The 16,355-nt window shown below is 44.5% G+C and overlaps 1 long non-coding RNA gene across 1 annotated transcript in view; it reads left to right on the forward strand.

Annotated features, from left to right (window-relative positions):
• Window positions 1-15,471, forward strand: part of LOC138504327 (uncharacterized) — a 34,442-nt gene extending 18,971 nt beyond the window's left edge. Inside the window, exon 3 of the long non-coding RNA XR_011279823.1 lies at window positions 15,093-15,471. This is a non-coding gene — a long non-coding RNA (uncharacterized lncRNA). The remainder of the gene's footprint in view (window positions 1-15,092) is intronic.
• The last annotated feature ends 884 nt before the right edge of the window (window positions 15,472-16,355 follow it).

The raw sequence follows: 16,355 nt of genomic DNA on the forward strand, positions 1-16,355 counted from the left end.
CCCACTGAAAAGGCATAACCGCATCCTTTCTAGTTAAATTCACTAATGGTTCACAATTAACGCCAAATTACCAATCCATTGTCGGCAATATGAAGCCATGCCTATTATGGCTCTGACTCCTTTTTGTGTCAATGGAATAGGCATACAAGAAATACTTTCTATGCGTTCTGGCTTAGTCTTCTCCCTCCTTTCGAAATAGGTATCCCAAATAAGCCACCTCCTTCGATTATACTGAAATTTCTTCAAACTAGCTTAATTGCCATGTGCCGCTAGGTGTGACAGTAGTAATACAGTGCTTTCTTTACAAATCTCCTCTGTGTCTGCAGCTAGCAATAGATAGTCTATGTATTGCAAAAGTACACAACCCATGGGTAATTCCAGCATGTCTAGCTGTTCTTTTAATGCTCTACTGTAAATACTTGGACTTTCCATGTAACCTTGCGGAATCTGCGTGAATGTAAATGATCGTCCTCCCAATGTGAACGCGAACAAATATCTACTGTCCTTGTCCACTGGAATACTAAAGAATGCTTTTTTCAAATCTATTACACTAAAATATTCTGCTGAAACAGGTATCATTGTCATTATTGTAGTGACGTCTGGCACTAGAGGAAATTGCGGATCTACTACCTTATTCAATGCACGTAGATCAATTATGAAACGGTATGGTACCTCATTACCTCCTTTTTTATAAACCGGAAGAATCGGGCTGTTGCATGTACTGCCTGTAATTTCCTCGATTACCCCTAATTTCACCAAATCAGTAACAGTACTCTTAAATCCTTTCTCACCTTCAACCGAAATTTTGTATTGGGGTATTCGTGGTAGGGTAACACCTTCTTTCAAAATAATCTTTACCGGCTCTATCTTTAAACATCCCACATCGTTGTCATGCATTGCCCATATACAGGTTGGTACTTTACTTAGCTCCCCTGGTAACGCTTCAGACATGAATTCTGACCCAGGGGCATTGTGTGGCCATATCGTTAGAAACAGTCCGTCTGCCGTGCAATGTATAACAGAACCTAGTTTTTTCAACAAGTTTAACCCCAACAAATTTTCTCCACAATCTTCTGTTAGAAGGAAAGGACAATGTTCAGTAAATGGTCCTATGGTAACTGGGACTGGTTTGGACAATGGGTTTATGACTGGTGTACCTGCGAACCATACGGAAATATTCTTTTGCCCTGACAGTGGTATATCCGGAACCAAGTGATGGTCTATTGAACACTTCTGTGCTCCTGTATGTACAAGAAAGCGGTGCTCCTCATTCCCGACTCTCATTTCTATGTAGGGTCCTCTCTGATTCACGGGAATAGACACTGGTTCCGACCCCTGTCCTGGGCTGTCCTATTGGGGAAATAACACATCGTCTGATGTGTAATCATTACTATTACTGTAATACGTGTTTGGCTGTGTATCGAAAACATTTCCATTCTTCCCTCTATTTCCCCCACTCTGATTTCCATATTGATTTTGCTGGTCCCTGACTCTGGTTTGGGACATTTTGGTTTTGGCCTTGGTTTTGATTACCTCCATTATTCTGATGCTGCTGCATACTATTCCTATTTGGTCCATTCGCTCCTGGGTGTCCTCTATGCTGTCTCCTCTGACCAGACCCATTTCTATTCTGTAGATGCGGGCATTGCGCTCGCCAATGTCCTTCCTCTTTACAATATTCACACTGATTTGGTCCCACTGTTCCCCCCATGCATATTCAAATTACTCCTTCCTTGTGCGTTCCGTCACCCTATATTATGTCCTGTTCTTACTGCAATAGTACCTGTGTTCTAATTAGACATTCCTTCAAGTCTGCCATCACCTGTTTTAGCAACGATAATTCGTTCACCATCTCCTTCTGCCCCGACGATGGTAACTGCTGCCGTTTATTATGCGACCCCTTTTCCCACTTCCCAGGTCTCCCGACTTCCCTACTCCTGTAAGCAGGTGTAGTAAACACTTTGACAGGTGCAGTAAATAATCATTATCTAATTCATCTCTAAGCTCAAAAAGTCTATACACATGTTCTCTCACTTCTTCATCCCTCTCCTTACAGCGTGCTAATGCATTCAAATCTAACAATCGCTGCGGTGGTAATTTCCCAATTAGCTGTCTTCCATTTCTCCACCAAATATTCACCCATGCATTCCAAGACTACCTGTCTTTCGTTGCTTCTACAGTCATATATCGAAGCCAATGTTGCCGTCCCATCATTCCCCTCTATATACATCTCTGCCTGTTGCTGCAATTCCACCTTCCTTTCTTTGTTGATTGCGCTGCGGGTTACCCTTGTGCACCCCCGTTGGTCAGTCTCGCCTCCTGCCCCTGCGGTTTCAACTTCAACCCCGGGAGGAACGGACAGAACCGAGTCTGTGTCTAAGGCGGGAGGTGCGGATGGGACAATGGGAACAGGGAGTGTCTGTTGTGGGCCTGGTTGGCTAATAGGAAGAGTTACGTGCGCGGTCTGTGGCTGTGGGAGGGCTTGAGCTACCGGAGGGGGAGCTTGAGCTACGGGCGGGGTCTGGGCAATAGCTACTGATGTGTCTGGTCTTACTTCTGATCTTGGGCCTTGTTTTGTATGGGTCAATATATTTTCTATCAATTCATCTGCTATGTGTAATTCTCATTGTGGGTATATCTTTTCTATATTCAAGTGGTCACGCCTGCCCGCCCTTCTTAGACTCTCAGTCCACTCCTCTTCTTCTTTTTCTTCCGCTACCTCACCTTTTGATTTATGCCTGCGCGCATGCTTTGCTCTGCTTTTAAATCGGAGCATTGCTTCCTTTCTCCAGTCTTTAATAGTCTCAAATGCTGCAGGACACGCTTTCTTTCTTATCAAAACTCTTTCCAGGTTGTCTATCCTCGCTATCTCAAAACTACCATTAATCGGCCACTGATGGTATTGTTGCTTTCTGGTTTGCCTATGCCAAGTCTCACAGAATATTATCGCACCCACTCCATACTTCACATACATCTCATACGCCGGCGTTCCCGCAGGTGGTACAATTTGGCCATCTTCTAAAGATTGTCTACCACAGCGGAAAAACCCAGCTAGGGTGGACAATACCCCAGGCATGTTTCAACCTTCCCCCTGGTTAATCAACCTTACCTAGGGCGTTTGATTTTGCAAAGTCAACTCTAAACCAATATCAGGATGCTTTGAATCGGGGAATGACTCGCCTGATAAATCAAGTCGTCTGTATACTGACGCACCAAAGGTCGTCATGTCTGCGTTTCTTGGCTTCCGCCTCGTTTCGGGACCCTCGCCTCCTTGTTCTCTAGCCAGGCACGTCGATCAGGGATCAGATGTGTGCAGATCTGCAAAGGAGTCTCATCTCTTTTACAGGGTGCCCCGAACACCTCTTGATCCTGGTTCGATCGTCCCGTCCTCGCCGTTCTCTGCCTTTCTCAATTACAACGTTACGCGATGGAACAAGTGGGGGAGGGTCCCTATTCGGGCACCATCTTGAAAGGGGACCCTGACGTCTATGGAAACAAGGCGAGTCACCACACACGATAGAGACGCCAGACACAAGGTTGTATTCCCAAAGCTAGGGTTTTATTGCAAAGTAAAAGTCTCAGTTGGCCAACTCGGTCTCACGCCCCGCGATGTGTATCTCTAGACCTTGAGGGACGCAAGAGAGTGAATTACGTACATCAGTTACATATATACAAAATGCATATCAAACAATCAGCTATGACATGTTTAACACCCCTCCCCCCCTTGTTGGGTTTCTTTGAACTGGGTGTGATGATGGACATCTCCGACACTATGACACCTTCAAATCTCTATTCTAGTAACAATTTGCAATTTGTGAGTGCAAAGGCATCTTTCAGTTATTGAATAGAACACGGCGCTTCTGTTCTTGGAAGCGAACTACATACGGGGGGAGTTGCATTCCGGACCTTGCTATCTATCAGGTGCTATTTGCGTACTGGGAGCCGACATGCTCTAGCGGGCTCAGCAAAAGGGGGGCTGTAAGAAAAGCATAATTCAGGCCTTTAGCGGTATTATTCTAACATATTCTACCATATAACGAGACTGGCTGGCAGCTGTGAAATGATTAAATGCCCTGCAGCTCTGCTTCAAGGCTACATTCGGGAGGGAGCCAGGCATTCTTCCTGGTGCTGCCTACGTTTGTGTTTCAGCGAACTCTTGTTATCCTCACGGCCCTGCGACCTTGTCCTTTTCACATACAGACAACAATGTTTCACAGTCGAGCAGTGTAAGCGGAAAATATACTGCAAAGCAATAGGAACAGAAAGCAATGAGCAATGGTTAGAAAACAAAATGGTGATTCTTGTTACATCAAAATGGCCGTTCATTGGCAAACTCGAAAACCTATATTTTGTCGTATCGTGCATGAGACGGTTGGCCCACGGCCACCAAAATGCGTTTGCGGTCTCAAAGTAGAGGTATCCGTATTTCTAGACTGACAGCAGGATTGTTCCTTTTTTCCATTTTCCTATTTTTTTGCACTGTATGTTCAGCATTCCTTCCGGGCAAGATATCATAATTTCCTCATAGTCCCAATCATCCTTTTCAGGTGATCGAATATCGATAGTCAACTTCCTGCGATGCCAGTTTGATGGCGTAGTCCTCAATGGAAGGAATCTGAGGCGTTTGTGAAAGAATGCTTTTAGGATATGTGTGGTATCCTTTTTTCCCCCTGGTAATTTCAGAGGTGCTAGCTTTCATGGGTTTGTAATTCTCCAAAATAATATCCACCACCTTAACAATCATCTGTTTGAATTCCTTCTACTCTTGTGCAATGGTGGATCACACGATCATCAAATCTTCTATGCTAGAAAGGATTGCATTGAGTTTTCAAGTTATTTGGGTACCTTCCTTTGTGCTGCAAGCTACAAAGCGTTGCAGCTCACTTTCACTGTCACTCTAACTAGTAGTCCTTTCCAAAGAGTCAGAAATGAAGCATATCTTGCAAGGTCAGGGGAGGCAGGGAAGTTGGTGCCAATTAGGTTTTCTGATCGATTTAAAAAGTGGAGCAGGCAGTCCCATGATTCCCAGAGAGTCCTGTTGCAGACCTAAGCACATGTTTAATAAAGAGTGATTATTGTCTATAGTGGGAGAAAGATGAGTGGTTCTAGTCAGTTAAAGAGTGGAAGAAGAAGCATTACTTTTTAAGTCAGTGAGCATTGGTAGGGCACTTAAGAAGGCTGTAATGGAAGGTTGGGTTGTGGCCACTTGATCGGGCCTAATCATTTTCTGTGTTCTGAATTTGTCATCCAGGCTTCTTAGCCTTTTTACAGGGCGAGAGGTGGCACTATGCAAGCCATATTTTCTAGTTGCCGTATGCTTCATCGCTTTGATGGAGAAAAACAGGCGATAATATTTAATATTTGTTCAACGGACCCTGCACTCAGTGCTCACTAATTAGGGCAGTAGAATGGGCTTTGCTATGCTCCTGCCAACTTTGTATAAAGCTGCGCCTATCAAAAAGCAAAATCAAACCCACCAGACGGTCGCTTCTCTGTGTTTAATCCAGAGATGCAAATCTTTCACATTTGGTTCAAGCAATGTTTCCTATAGGCAGCACACGCCTGCAGGAGGGGACAAAATTCCAACTACCTCAACTGCCCTTAGAGGTTTGCAGTGCTTTGCGCTTCCAATATGATTGTAAAGGAATAGTGCGCTCAAAAATGTCATTGTCCTGAGCGTTCGGGCATGTTTATTTGATATGGCACACCCGAGACCCGTAGGTAGTTGGGCGCAAGCATTACAAGGATACTTATAGCTTAGTTAGAAGGTAGTTATATATAGTTATATACAGGCAAAGATATCTATACAATGTTACAGTGAGTGAGCCTATTTACAGAGACAAATTTGCAGAGTATCAGCTGGTAGTGCATGAGGGTGGTGCAGTGGGATGTATACAATTGGTGTAGTGGTCAAGGAAGGTGAGCTGCCTGGTTGAATGGGAAATTCAGCAGCAGCTCAAATTAGACCTCATTGGTCCTTAACCAAGCTAGAACTTTTCACCTAAATGAGGGGTAGGGTTGGTCAGTTCTAAGCTCTAATGGGAGTTTGTTCCAGGATTTGGCAGCAGTAACTGAGAAGCTGGAGCCACCAGCTGTGTTCAGTTTGCATCTAAGAACCTCTAGGGTAAAGGTGTTAGCTGATCTCATGGGGCGGGTTGAGGTTTTTCTGTTTATTCTCTCTGTAAGGTAGGGGGGGCGCTATGTTATTTAGGCATTTGGAAGTAAGGGATAGTGTTTTGAGGAGGACCCTGTCTTTTATATATTGAGCCAGTGAGCATTTCTTCTGAAGGCAGTGATATGATCTCTTTTGGGAATATTTAGAGCAGCTCTTAGGGTGTTGTTCTGGAGTATTTGCAATTTGTCTATGATGTACTTATTAGAACCCGCATAAAGTGCGTTGCAATAGTCCAGTCTAGATAGTATGAGTGCATTAGCTAGGGTGATGCAGCTAGTTTCAGAAAGGAATGGTCTGCAAGCTAGGATCAGTTTGCAGGTGTATGCTGAGGAGGATGCTAGTGAGTTGACTTGCTTCTTAAGGGTAAGCGCTGAGTCAAGATATTAGCCAAGGGTTTTAACAGCAGGTACCACTTTAATGTTGTTGTTGATATTGAAGGTGGCATAGTTGGGGCCAAGTTTTTTAATGGCCATCTCGGAGCCTAGTATTAAGTGTTCAGTTTTCATTCAGTAAGGGGCCATGGGATGCCATCCATGCCTGAATGAGGAGGTATATCTTATTTACTAAGGCCGAGTCCTCCAGGAAATTGCCCGAAGGGGGGATGAGGATCTGGGCGTCATCTGCTTAATTGGTGTAGGTGACGCCCAGTCTATCCAACTTGTCGAACAGGGGCTTACTAAAGATGTTATACATGATGGGAGAGACGCAACATCCCTGGGGTACCGCGGAGGTGACTTGAGTGGGATCTGCGTCTGCGAGAGGGTAGAAGACTCTCATGGTGCGGTTTGCTAAGGAGGATTGAACCCAGGTTATGGCATCACTTGAAAAATGGGCGGCTGACCTGAGGTGGTTACATAAGACTGTGTGGTCCACTAGGTCAAAAGCCGCCGATAGGTCAAGGAGGAGTAGCATAGCTAAGTTCCCTTTGTCCTTTTGCTCGTCAATTGCGTTTTAAGGTCGATCAAGGCTGTTTCTGTGCCGTGGAGGGGGCAGAATCCAGACAGACGTGATCCTAATAGGTTGTTGGCTTCAAGGAAGTCCTGTATTTGTAAATATGCTACTCTGTCGAGGATTTTAAGTAAAAAGGGGACCGTAGTGATAGGTCTGTAATTAGTCGGGGTGGATGGGCCCAGAGGTTTATTTTTTTTTTTTTTTTTTGGAGCACCCAAGAGTGTTTAAGGTTGTTTGGCACTAGGTCTGTTGTGAACGAGGCATTAATGAGCTTACAGATGAAGGGGGCTAAGTCTCTAGCTGCATCCTTTATAATTTGGGGTGGGCAGCTATCTTCTTTGCAATTGGAGGGTTTGAGCGAGAGTATGATTTTTTTTTTTTTTCTGTTTCATTCATGGTGACTTTCCTGAAGCTGGAATGAGGGGTTATGCAGTACTGAGTGAGAGGAGATGGTTGCTGTTGGGGTATTGTCTCTTTTGGAAGGTGCAGAGAGTCTTTCTTTTTAGCAATTTTGATTTGGAGGGATGTAATTTTATTTGATACGGCATTTTGAATTTCAGTACACCATAGCTTGTCCTTGGGGGTGTTATCCACCTGTGGTATGGGAGATTCCATTTCGCGCAGGATAGCGAAAAGTTCCTTGGTGTCTGATTTTGCTTTGGATATTCTATTGTTGAATGTATATATATTTTTTTTTTTGTGCAAATTATTTCCTTTTTGTACAGTGTGGCAAGGTTTGTTAGTCTGAGCTTATTTTCATCAGTGGGCGAGTGGTTCCACGTGGATTGTAGCTTTAGTTTTTGTGCCCTTAATTCCCTCAATTAGGGTGTGAACCATGCATTGAGGTGGGCTTTGTTTGCTTTTGCGAATTTTGACTGGAGCAATGATGTCTAATGCCCTGGTCATGGTACAGTTGAAGGTTTCAAATAGTAATGTGGGATCTGTACTGTTAGGTGAGTTATTAAGGTCAGGGAGAAGAAACGGTAGTAGCTTTTCTACTGTAATATCCTTTGTGCTCCTAGTAGGGAGAGATGGTGCCATGACTATGGTGTTAGGGGCGGATAAGGTCCAGAGAGGCAGAGAAGGTGATTAGATAGTGGTCAGTCCGCGATTGCGGTGTGGTGTTTGTAATAGTAATGTTGCAGTTTAAGTCGGCAATCCAGTCTAAGGTCCTTCCTTTAGAGTGTGTTGGAGTGGTGACTTTTTGTGTTAGGCCGTAGTCTTTTAGAATAGCAGCAACTGATTGGGCATGTTTGTCATCGTTATCGTTAAAGCCAAGATTAAGGTCGCCCATAAGCAATATTTGCGAGTGCTCTTTTGTATTATTGGCTAGGATACAGTTTAGGTCATCTTCGAAGGAGCCGAGTGGCTAGGAGGTCTGTAGACCATGTGAATGGTTAAAGTCTGGTTATTAGAGAGGTGGAGTTTGGCAGTGAGGGTCTCGCAGGATTGGTTGAGTGGAGCATTGGCAAGTCTGAGAGCTAGATTGGTTTTGTAGATAATGGCTAGTCCTCCGCCTCTGGCGTTAGGTCTGTCTGCTCTGAGTATCTATTATCCGTCTGGAACAGCTATCATCAGGGTAGGTCCTGCAGCCTCCTGGAGCCATGTTTTGGTTATGGCTAGTAGGTCCAGAATCTCATTGGTTAGTGTGTCGGCGATCTCGGTGGCGTGGGCCACCATGGATCTGGCATTGATAAGTGACCCAGATAGTGATAGGGTGCTGGTATTTTTTGTCTTAGGGGAGGTATGGTTGTAGATACGTTAGCTCTCTGAGTGTTTCTGGGAGTAGTGTCTGGATGATCAGAGGATAGTTTATTTAAGTAGAGCTTTTTCTATTAAGGTTTGTTTTAGGCTCATAAAGAGGTGGCAGCCTTGCTCGCAGTCTCATATTTCTGTCCTTAGAGGGGGTGGGGGGCATGAGGTTGGAGCGGCAGTGGCCATTATGGCGAGAAGACCTAGTATGAGTTGGAGAGTCAGGGTCTCTAAGATTTTACTCATGAGAATAGGAGTGGTACTGCAGGTAGTAGGTGGTTGCTGGGTGCACTAGTATAAATCGGGTAGGGCTGCTATAGACTTATATATCAATTGGGTAGGGGGGAGCAAAATGGCAAGATGCAGTGATCAGGTGGTGAACCCTCTAATGCTAGGTAACACATTCAAAATTGGGGAGGCACAGTTAGGCTAGATGCAGCATTCAATGGTGAGGCACAGTTAGGCTAGGTGCAACACTCACTGGTGAGGCACAGTTAGGCTAGGTGCAACGCTGACTGGTGAGGCACAGTTAGGCTAGATGCAACGCTGACTGGTGAGGCACAGTTAGGCTAGGTGCAACGCTGACTGGTGAGGCACAGTTAGGCTAGGTGCAACGCTGACTGGTGAGGCACAGTTAGGCTAGGTGCAACATTCAATGGGGAGGCACAGTTAGGCTAGGTGCAACATTCAATGGGGAGGCACAGTTAGGCTAGGTGCAACATTCAATGGGGAGGCACAGTTAGGCTAGGTGCAACATTCAATGGGGAGGCACAGTTAGGCTAGGTGCAACATTCAATGGGGAGGCACAGTTAGGCTAGGTGCAACATTCAATGGGGAGGCACAGTTAGGCTAGGTGCAACATTCAATGGGGAGGCACAGTTGGGGTAGGTGCAGCATTCAATGGGGAGGCACAGTTGGGCTAGGTGCAACATTCAATGGGGAGGCACAGTTGGGCTAGGTGCAACATTCAATGGGGAGGCACAGCCATGCTAGATGCAGCATTCAATGGGTAGGCACAGTTAGGCTAGGTGCAGCATTCAATGGGGAGCCCTAAGTGGCTGATTACAGCATGCAGTTGTATAAGTGGGCTTTCAGGTAGCAGTGGTAATTTGTGTCTAGAGTTATAGTCTGTGTTCCTGGTGACTTATATTGCACGCACTGCCGGCGAACAGTAGGTGAGTTAATTGCATAGTAGCCGGCGTATCCTGTGGGAGGGGGTTAAGCAGTTGGTGTAATTGCTCACACTGGCCGAGGAAAAGGAGTATTAAGACACAGACAACAAATGAAACCAACAATGTCGCTTGCCAAACAGATTTCACCATGGAGCAACTGCTATTTGAGGCGCAGCATGGTTTAGTCAATAAGCAGACTCATGATGCTTATGCCCAATGGCCTGAAACTGAATGGAATGTGACCACGAAGCCAGCAAAATGTTCTTGGACCATTGCTACAATGTGAGAACTCAACAAGATGAAACTGAATATAATGAAGATGCATTGGAATTCCTCGCAGACCACTTACCACAATCTAAACCCGCAAAAAAAAGGTCCACCCAATAAACATTCGATGTTGACGGTTTCTCCAATTCATGTTCAAACAACACAAGCTGAACTAACAGAGATTGAAGTTTCAACGCAATTTGACTGAGGAACATGCCAAAGACCTCAACTACAGTTTGCCTAGTTTGGACGAATTGTCCACCACAGTTGAGTCACAAACCACATTCATGCAGGACGATTGGCTAATAAAGGAGTCAAAATACATTGTATTCGACAGCTGACTGGTAGAGATTATACTGATTCTGAAATGTGTCCATACATTTAGGGGGGGAATATGCGGGGAGCCATTGGTGAATTTGTCCCGTGTATCACACGGCACTAACCTGAAAATCCAAGCCAGCTTTGTCCACCTGCATCATATATTTTCACGATCCGCTCAACCTATGCGGGGCAAAGTGCCAGCTGGAAATCTATGTGCCACAGCTTTACTTTTCAGTGGCTCGACTTTCAGTAGGATGTCAAGTTTCTGTCAATTTGTGTGAGTTCAGTTCCTTGCTAAAACCCAGTAGTACAAATAGCAAAGGGAAGTTATTCCCTGCTATTAGTTAAGCCTGGAAAATTAAACTGATGTCAATCGAAAGCACATTCTCTGCCAATTGGTTCTGGCTAGCTGGCGACAGACAGTGTGACAGCCCCGGATTTTCCGCAAAGTACTGCACATACCACTTTGAAGACACGGAAAGTAAAAAAACTGTGAGTTTGGAGACTGCAGGTGTCCGAATGTGCATCTTCTGTGGCCATGGAGAAACATGGTTTCATCAAATCCTGCGAACATCTTCAATCAAGGGGAATGCAAATGGACCTCATAGCCACTGATAGACATGTTTCAATAGCTAAGGCAATGCAAGAGCAGTTTCCAAACATTTGTCATCAATTTGATGTATGGAACGTTGCCAAATCAGTCAATAAAAAAATTACATCTGCTGGTAAAAAAAAGGGTTCGGAAAATATTTTACAGTGGTCTCAGTCTTTGAGCAACCATCTTTGGTGGAGCCCCAAAACTTGTAATGGGGCTGTGGAAATTCTACTTGAAAAATGGCACTAATTGATGCACCACTGTTCAAACGTTCACTCATGGACAGAAAACCAAAATATTCACGAATGTGCAAATGGACCTTTATCGGAGGAGCAGGAACGCAAGAAGAAGTGCTTGGTGCCATGTTCACCTCCGCACAAAGCTCTTGAGAAGATTGTGTACGAGAAACTCATAGAATTCTGTCACATCCTAGATTTACAGGCCAAAAGGTTGCATTTCAGCATAGTCGGTATGCAGGCCCGAAAACGACTATCTGTATTAGCGCACAACGAGAACTTAGGGAGAGCACATTTGAGAACTGCCAGAAACTTTGGGATGCTTCGTTACACCTTGGCCTTTGCAAAACAAAGCAACAAATGGGTGGCCAAGCCAATATACCAGGAAATGGAATTCGATTTTCTGAAAGATGTCACTTTGACTGTGTTGGCCAGGCATACTCATGGAATCGATCCCGATTTTGTTCCTAGGACACATACAATGCCACAAAACATTGCAAACGAGCCCTGTCCACCTAAAGCGGAACTTGTTGAATGGTTGACTTCCCGGTACAAATGATTTGCAGCTGTGTCCTTAATGTGCTCACTATAACTTTTGGGATATGTTCCAGAATTTTTGTATATTGTACATGATCAATGGAATGCTATTGAACTTGAATTTCAATGCTACAAAAAGTATTAAGTATTTAATTATGCAGATTTAATCTGCTTTATGATTAATTTACATCTTTTACCTTCCCTTAATTTATATGACTGGTCCTCAAACAATAACATACATGTCTGTGGTTGCTTGGTGTCTGTAAATCCCTCTGCTAGACCTAAACCACATACACACATGCAGTGCATGGCTCTGGCGTTGATGACCTATGGTGGGTAACATTTTCATCGCAATGATAAATCGACTGACCAAAGTCTACCCCATAACATACAGATAGTCATGCTTTAGTGGTGTAATATTTTGACAAACACCTTGGCGAGTGTGCACTGTTTTAAACACGTACCTAGTGTTTTGGCCTTTTCATGTGTGTGATTTGTTTTTGGGTTCGTCAGAGCTCGACATAGGTGGCCATAGCGTCCAAATTGTCTTTTCAAATGTATCCTCGTTGTCAACTTTTTGGCAGGAAGTGCCTGTTGTAGGATGCCATACAGTGTAACTCTGTGTTTTGCCCCCTCCCGCCCGCGCTTTTCCCCTCCTCCCCCCCCCCCTCCACTGGACTTGCGCGATCTCTAGGTATCTCCGTCGCTCTTGGCTCATGTGTGTCTTGGTTCACGTGTGTCAGCTGGGCTCATCTACACGGTGTGAAGGTCAGGTAAAGGGAGCAATTCATCTATCGAACTAAACAACAAAAACTGATAATGCAGAAATAATGGCACACACACAATCTTGCATGAATAGGGGATACTTCAGTGAAATGAGCTAATATATTGACATTCTAACCTCTACTCTTTGGAATCTATTTGATACCACAATCTCTGCACCCAGGTGCACAACCTAAAGGTTTGATCTGCCGTCTACCCTGCTTGGGTCCTCGGGGATATAGGTAGACGTGTGTTGCTTTTTGGGAGAATATATTACTACATGGGATTAGATCTGTGATGTGGGCGCTTGACTGATCAGTGCACGGGAGGGTCAGGTGGATATCAGCATGAAAGGAACTGCAGTGTCTGAGCTGGTGGGCTCAGGCCTGGCGGGGTGAAGGTTGTTAGTGCATGGGAAGTTCAGTGGAGATGAATGAGCACTTATGACTTGTCGGTGTCTCACATCATCCACAGAGCACATTCCTCTCCGAGAACAGGGCCCATGCAGACGTGGCAATGGGGAGGAGATGGTGTGGGCTGGCAGAGTGAGGCGCTGGGAAAGGGAGAGCTGCATTTGTACAGAGAGATGGATTTTCGGACCTAGTAGAAAGATGTCATTTGGGCCATTTCAAAATAAATGGTTTCCTAATGCTGGGCTAGAAACTATAGAGTATGTGTTATTTGCAATGGGTTGTGGTGTAACGGAATGTCGCTGAGGTTGGCTACGCCGCCCCCCCCCCCCCCTCGTTATTACATATGTTATATTTCGAGAGAGGAGAACAAGAGAGAGTGGGGGCAAGGATCATCTACATCCCAACACTAGTAAGATCGTTGTCTATGTCTTCTCTCTGTTCCCGCTGCATTGCCTTGTCGCGCATTGAAGCGCTTGTGCATTGGCGCCTTTATAAATGCAATATCATATAATTATTTCCATATCCAAATGGAATCTTAGGTTACACCAGATTTTCAGTGGCTTGGATAATTATCTGTTTTACTTACCTTCAGTGTAACTGTTGTCCAAAAATAACTAAATCACTAGCACTATTGATGGGTAATGTATTCATTATCGCACAGCATTGGTGGATGCAAGCAAACAATTTGTTTATTTTTAAACATATTTCAAATGCCACGTTGGTTGGCAGGGCTCATTGCTCCCATGGAGTGAAGGTCACTTTGTGTGGTGTTGCTTGTGGGGAGTTCACCCTGACTCGTTTTGTTTTAGATTTGTGGCTTTCCTTCACAAAAACAAAAGCTACCAGGCATACACACTCTAAAGGACGGAAGGTGTTGAATACCTGCAAAAATTACTACATTCACTATTTTGGAACTGGTCGTTAGAACTTTTACTTTCGATCTATGCAAACCGTTGTTTTGAGCAGACACTGCATTGCGCCAAGAGAATGGAACTACCAAATATAATGTAAGTTTAACTATTCTGTTTAAAGACGAAGGTTTCATTTTCTGACCTGTATTGCTTGCTTACATTGTTATAGGTTGTTAGTTGGAGTATATTGTGACAATTATTAATCGACCCTCAAACACAACCTGTATGCAGGCTAGTGATATCTAAACCACTTCGTCCCAAGGCATAGCAGGGTGTGCTATCAATGTTGTATTATTGGATGTGCCGGGTTCAGAACATATTCCAGGCAGACTTTGTTCGCCCGTCGAAATTTGATGTTGCCAGTTCCGCTACATTTTTAAACAAGGTAGCAGGCGCCCCTCTCTAGAAAGGACATGGCATGATAACCTGTTATGTGTTTTTCTTCACACTTTCAGTGTCCGGAGCCATCGCCTTTTGCTCAATGTACCTTTCACAGATGGGAAATATCCATTTGCATATCAGTCTTTGACCTGCCCACATGGGCAGTCCAGCACCGAAATGCTATGGCAATTCTTTTCTGAACAAGAGTACCTACAGCAACCCCATACACGTGTTTCAGCCTTGTTGGGCCTCATATGTGAGGTGGAGCTGTGTCTCCTTGAACACAGTGAGCATGGAGTCCACATCTGTGTTCCCCCAGGGAACTTAGGGCCACCAACCCCCCAAGTTTGTTGCAAATATTCCGTTATAATGCTGCATATGTGTTGTTCAATTTTTCCGTCAGCTTCCGCATCCCATTGGGAGGTATACTTACTTCCACAGAGCTAACCTCTCAAGCGCATCGTAGACTCAAACATTCCCTGATGTTGTCTGTGTGTTTCCATTGTTTGTGGTTTGTGTTCGTTATTTGGTTTCACGTGGTGCAGAATTACAGGGTAAATGGATACTTATGAATAAAGAACGACTACTAAAATATATTTTTATTATGTTTTCCACAAAGCTACATTGTCCCGTTCTGCAAATGCCATAGTTTCCAGATATCGACAGATGGTTTCTTCAGCCAGCAGTGGCAGATAAGCCTAAATGGATGGATTTTCATTACCCTGATGTGGGACGATCGCCTGGGACTGATATGCCCTTTGGCGGTACCAGCGACGAGGAGCAACCTGTCATCGTTTACGGTGTAGCAAGAAGCTGATGTCGAAGCCTTGTGATTCAAGGTGCGTTGGATGCGCATCTTCTCCCAAAAGTAACACTGTGTGCCTCATGATAAAGTTTTGATGCTCTAACCCAAGGACATTCAAAAATTAGTGGTTAATCGAAATCAGCAGATGTATTCGGAGCATTTTCTGCAAAATAAAAGCACAATATAAATTGCAGAGTAGTGATGTTTTTCCTTTAAAAATGGTGTTTTCTATTCTGATTTGGGACATGCTGTGCTGTGAGAGTATGTGTGGGTTGATATTCCGGCTTCTGCGTCAATTGATGTTAAGACGTAGGTGATGTCTAGGCGCGTTTGGCTATGCTATGAAAATAGGTAGAGAATATCACTATGAAAAGTGGTGTCAGCTTCCGGGGCAGGCGATATGATTTAGTGCCACAGGGGCATTTGAACTTAGGGCGATCGATCCACGGACAAGATTAGCACAAGATGGCCTCCCCTGTCTCGTTGATTTTGCATGTGTAAAAGTGAGGAAAACTAAGGTAAGGTACATAGGAAATGTTTTTATGATCGATCACAGTTTGCTTAAAACAACATGCCCGAACGCTCGGGACAATGACATTTTTGAGCGCACTATTCCTTTAAGGGGACATCTGGTATCTCTACAACCGCACCAGCACAGTGGAATGGAAAAAAGGGAAGGACTGCCAGTAGTTCTTTCCACGCAGTATGTTCAGCGGAGCACAACCAGGCAGCAAAGGCATCTCGGTGCTGCAAGCGAACACCACCAACACAAGCAGAGTTCTCTGCCACAACTGCCCTTAGAGCCCCTTCGCCTACACTTACTGTGTGCTAGTATCAGCATACATGGATAATAATGCTAAAAAATATATATTTTTGTAATTTGACATATTGGTCAAAATGAGGAAGATGATGATGTGATTTGAAATTCGATCTGTTCCAGATATGTAATAAGGTATAATCATGTCTTCAAATTATGTGTACATGTGTCGGAAACCCACCCATGTATGTGTTGTTGCACAGGCAGCCTGCCCACCACTACGATCTTGTGATCACGCCACCACCAAATCTCCAACTCCG

Source organism: Ambystoma mexicanum, chromosome 11, assembly GCF_040938575.1.
Source record: "Ambystoma mexicanum isolate Mex_15411 chromosome 11, UKY_AmexF1_1, whole genome shotgun sequence".
NCBI lineage: Eukaryota > Metazoa > Chordata > Amphibia > Caudata > Ambystomatidae > Ambystoma > Ambystoma mexicanum.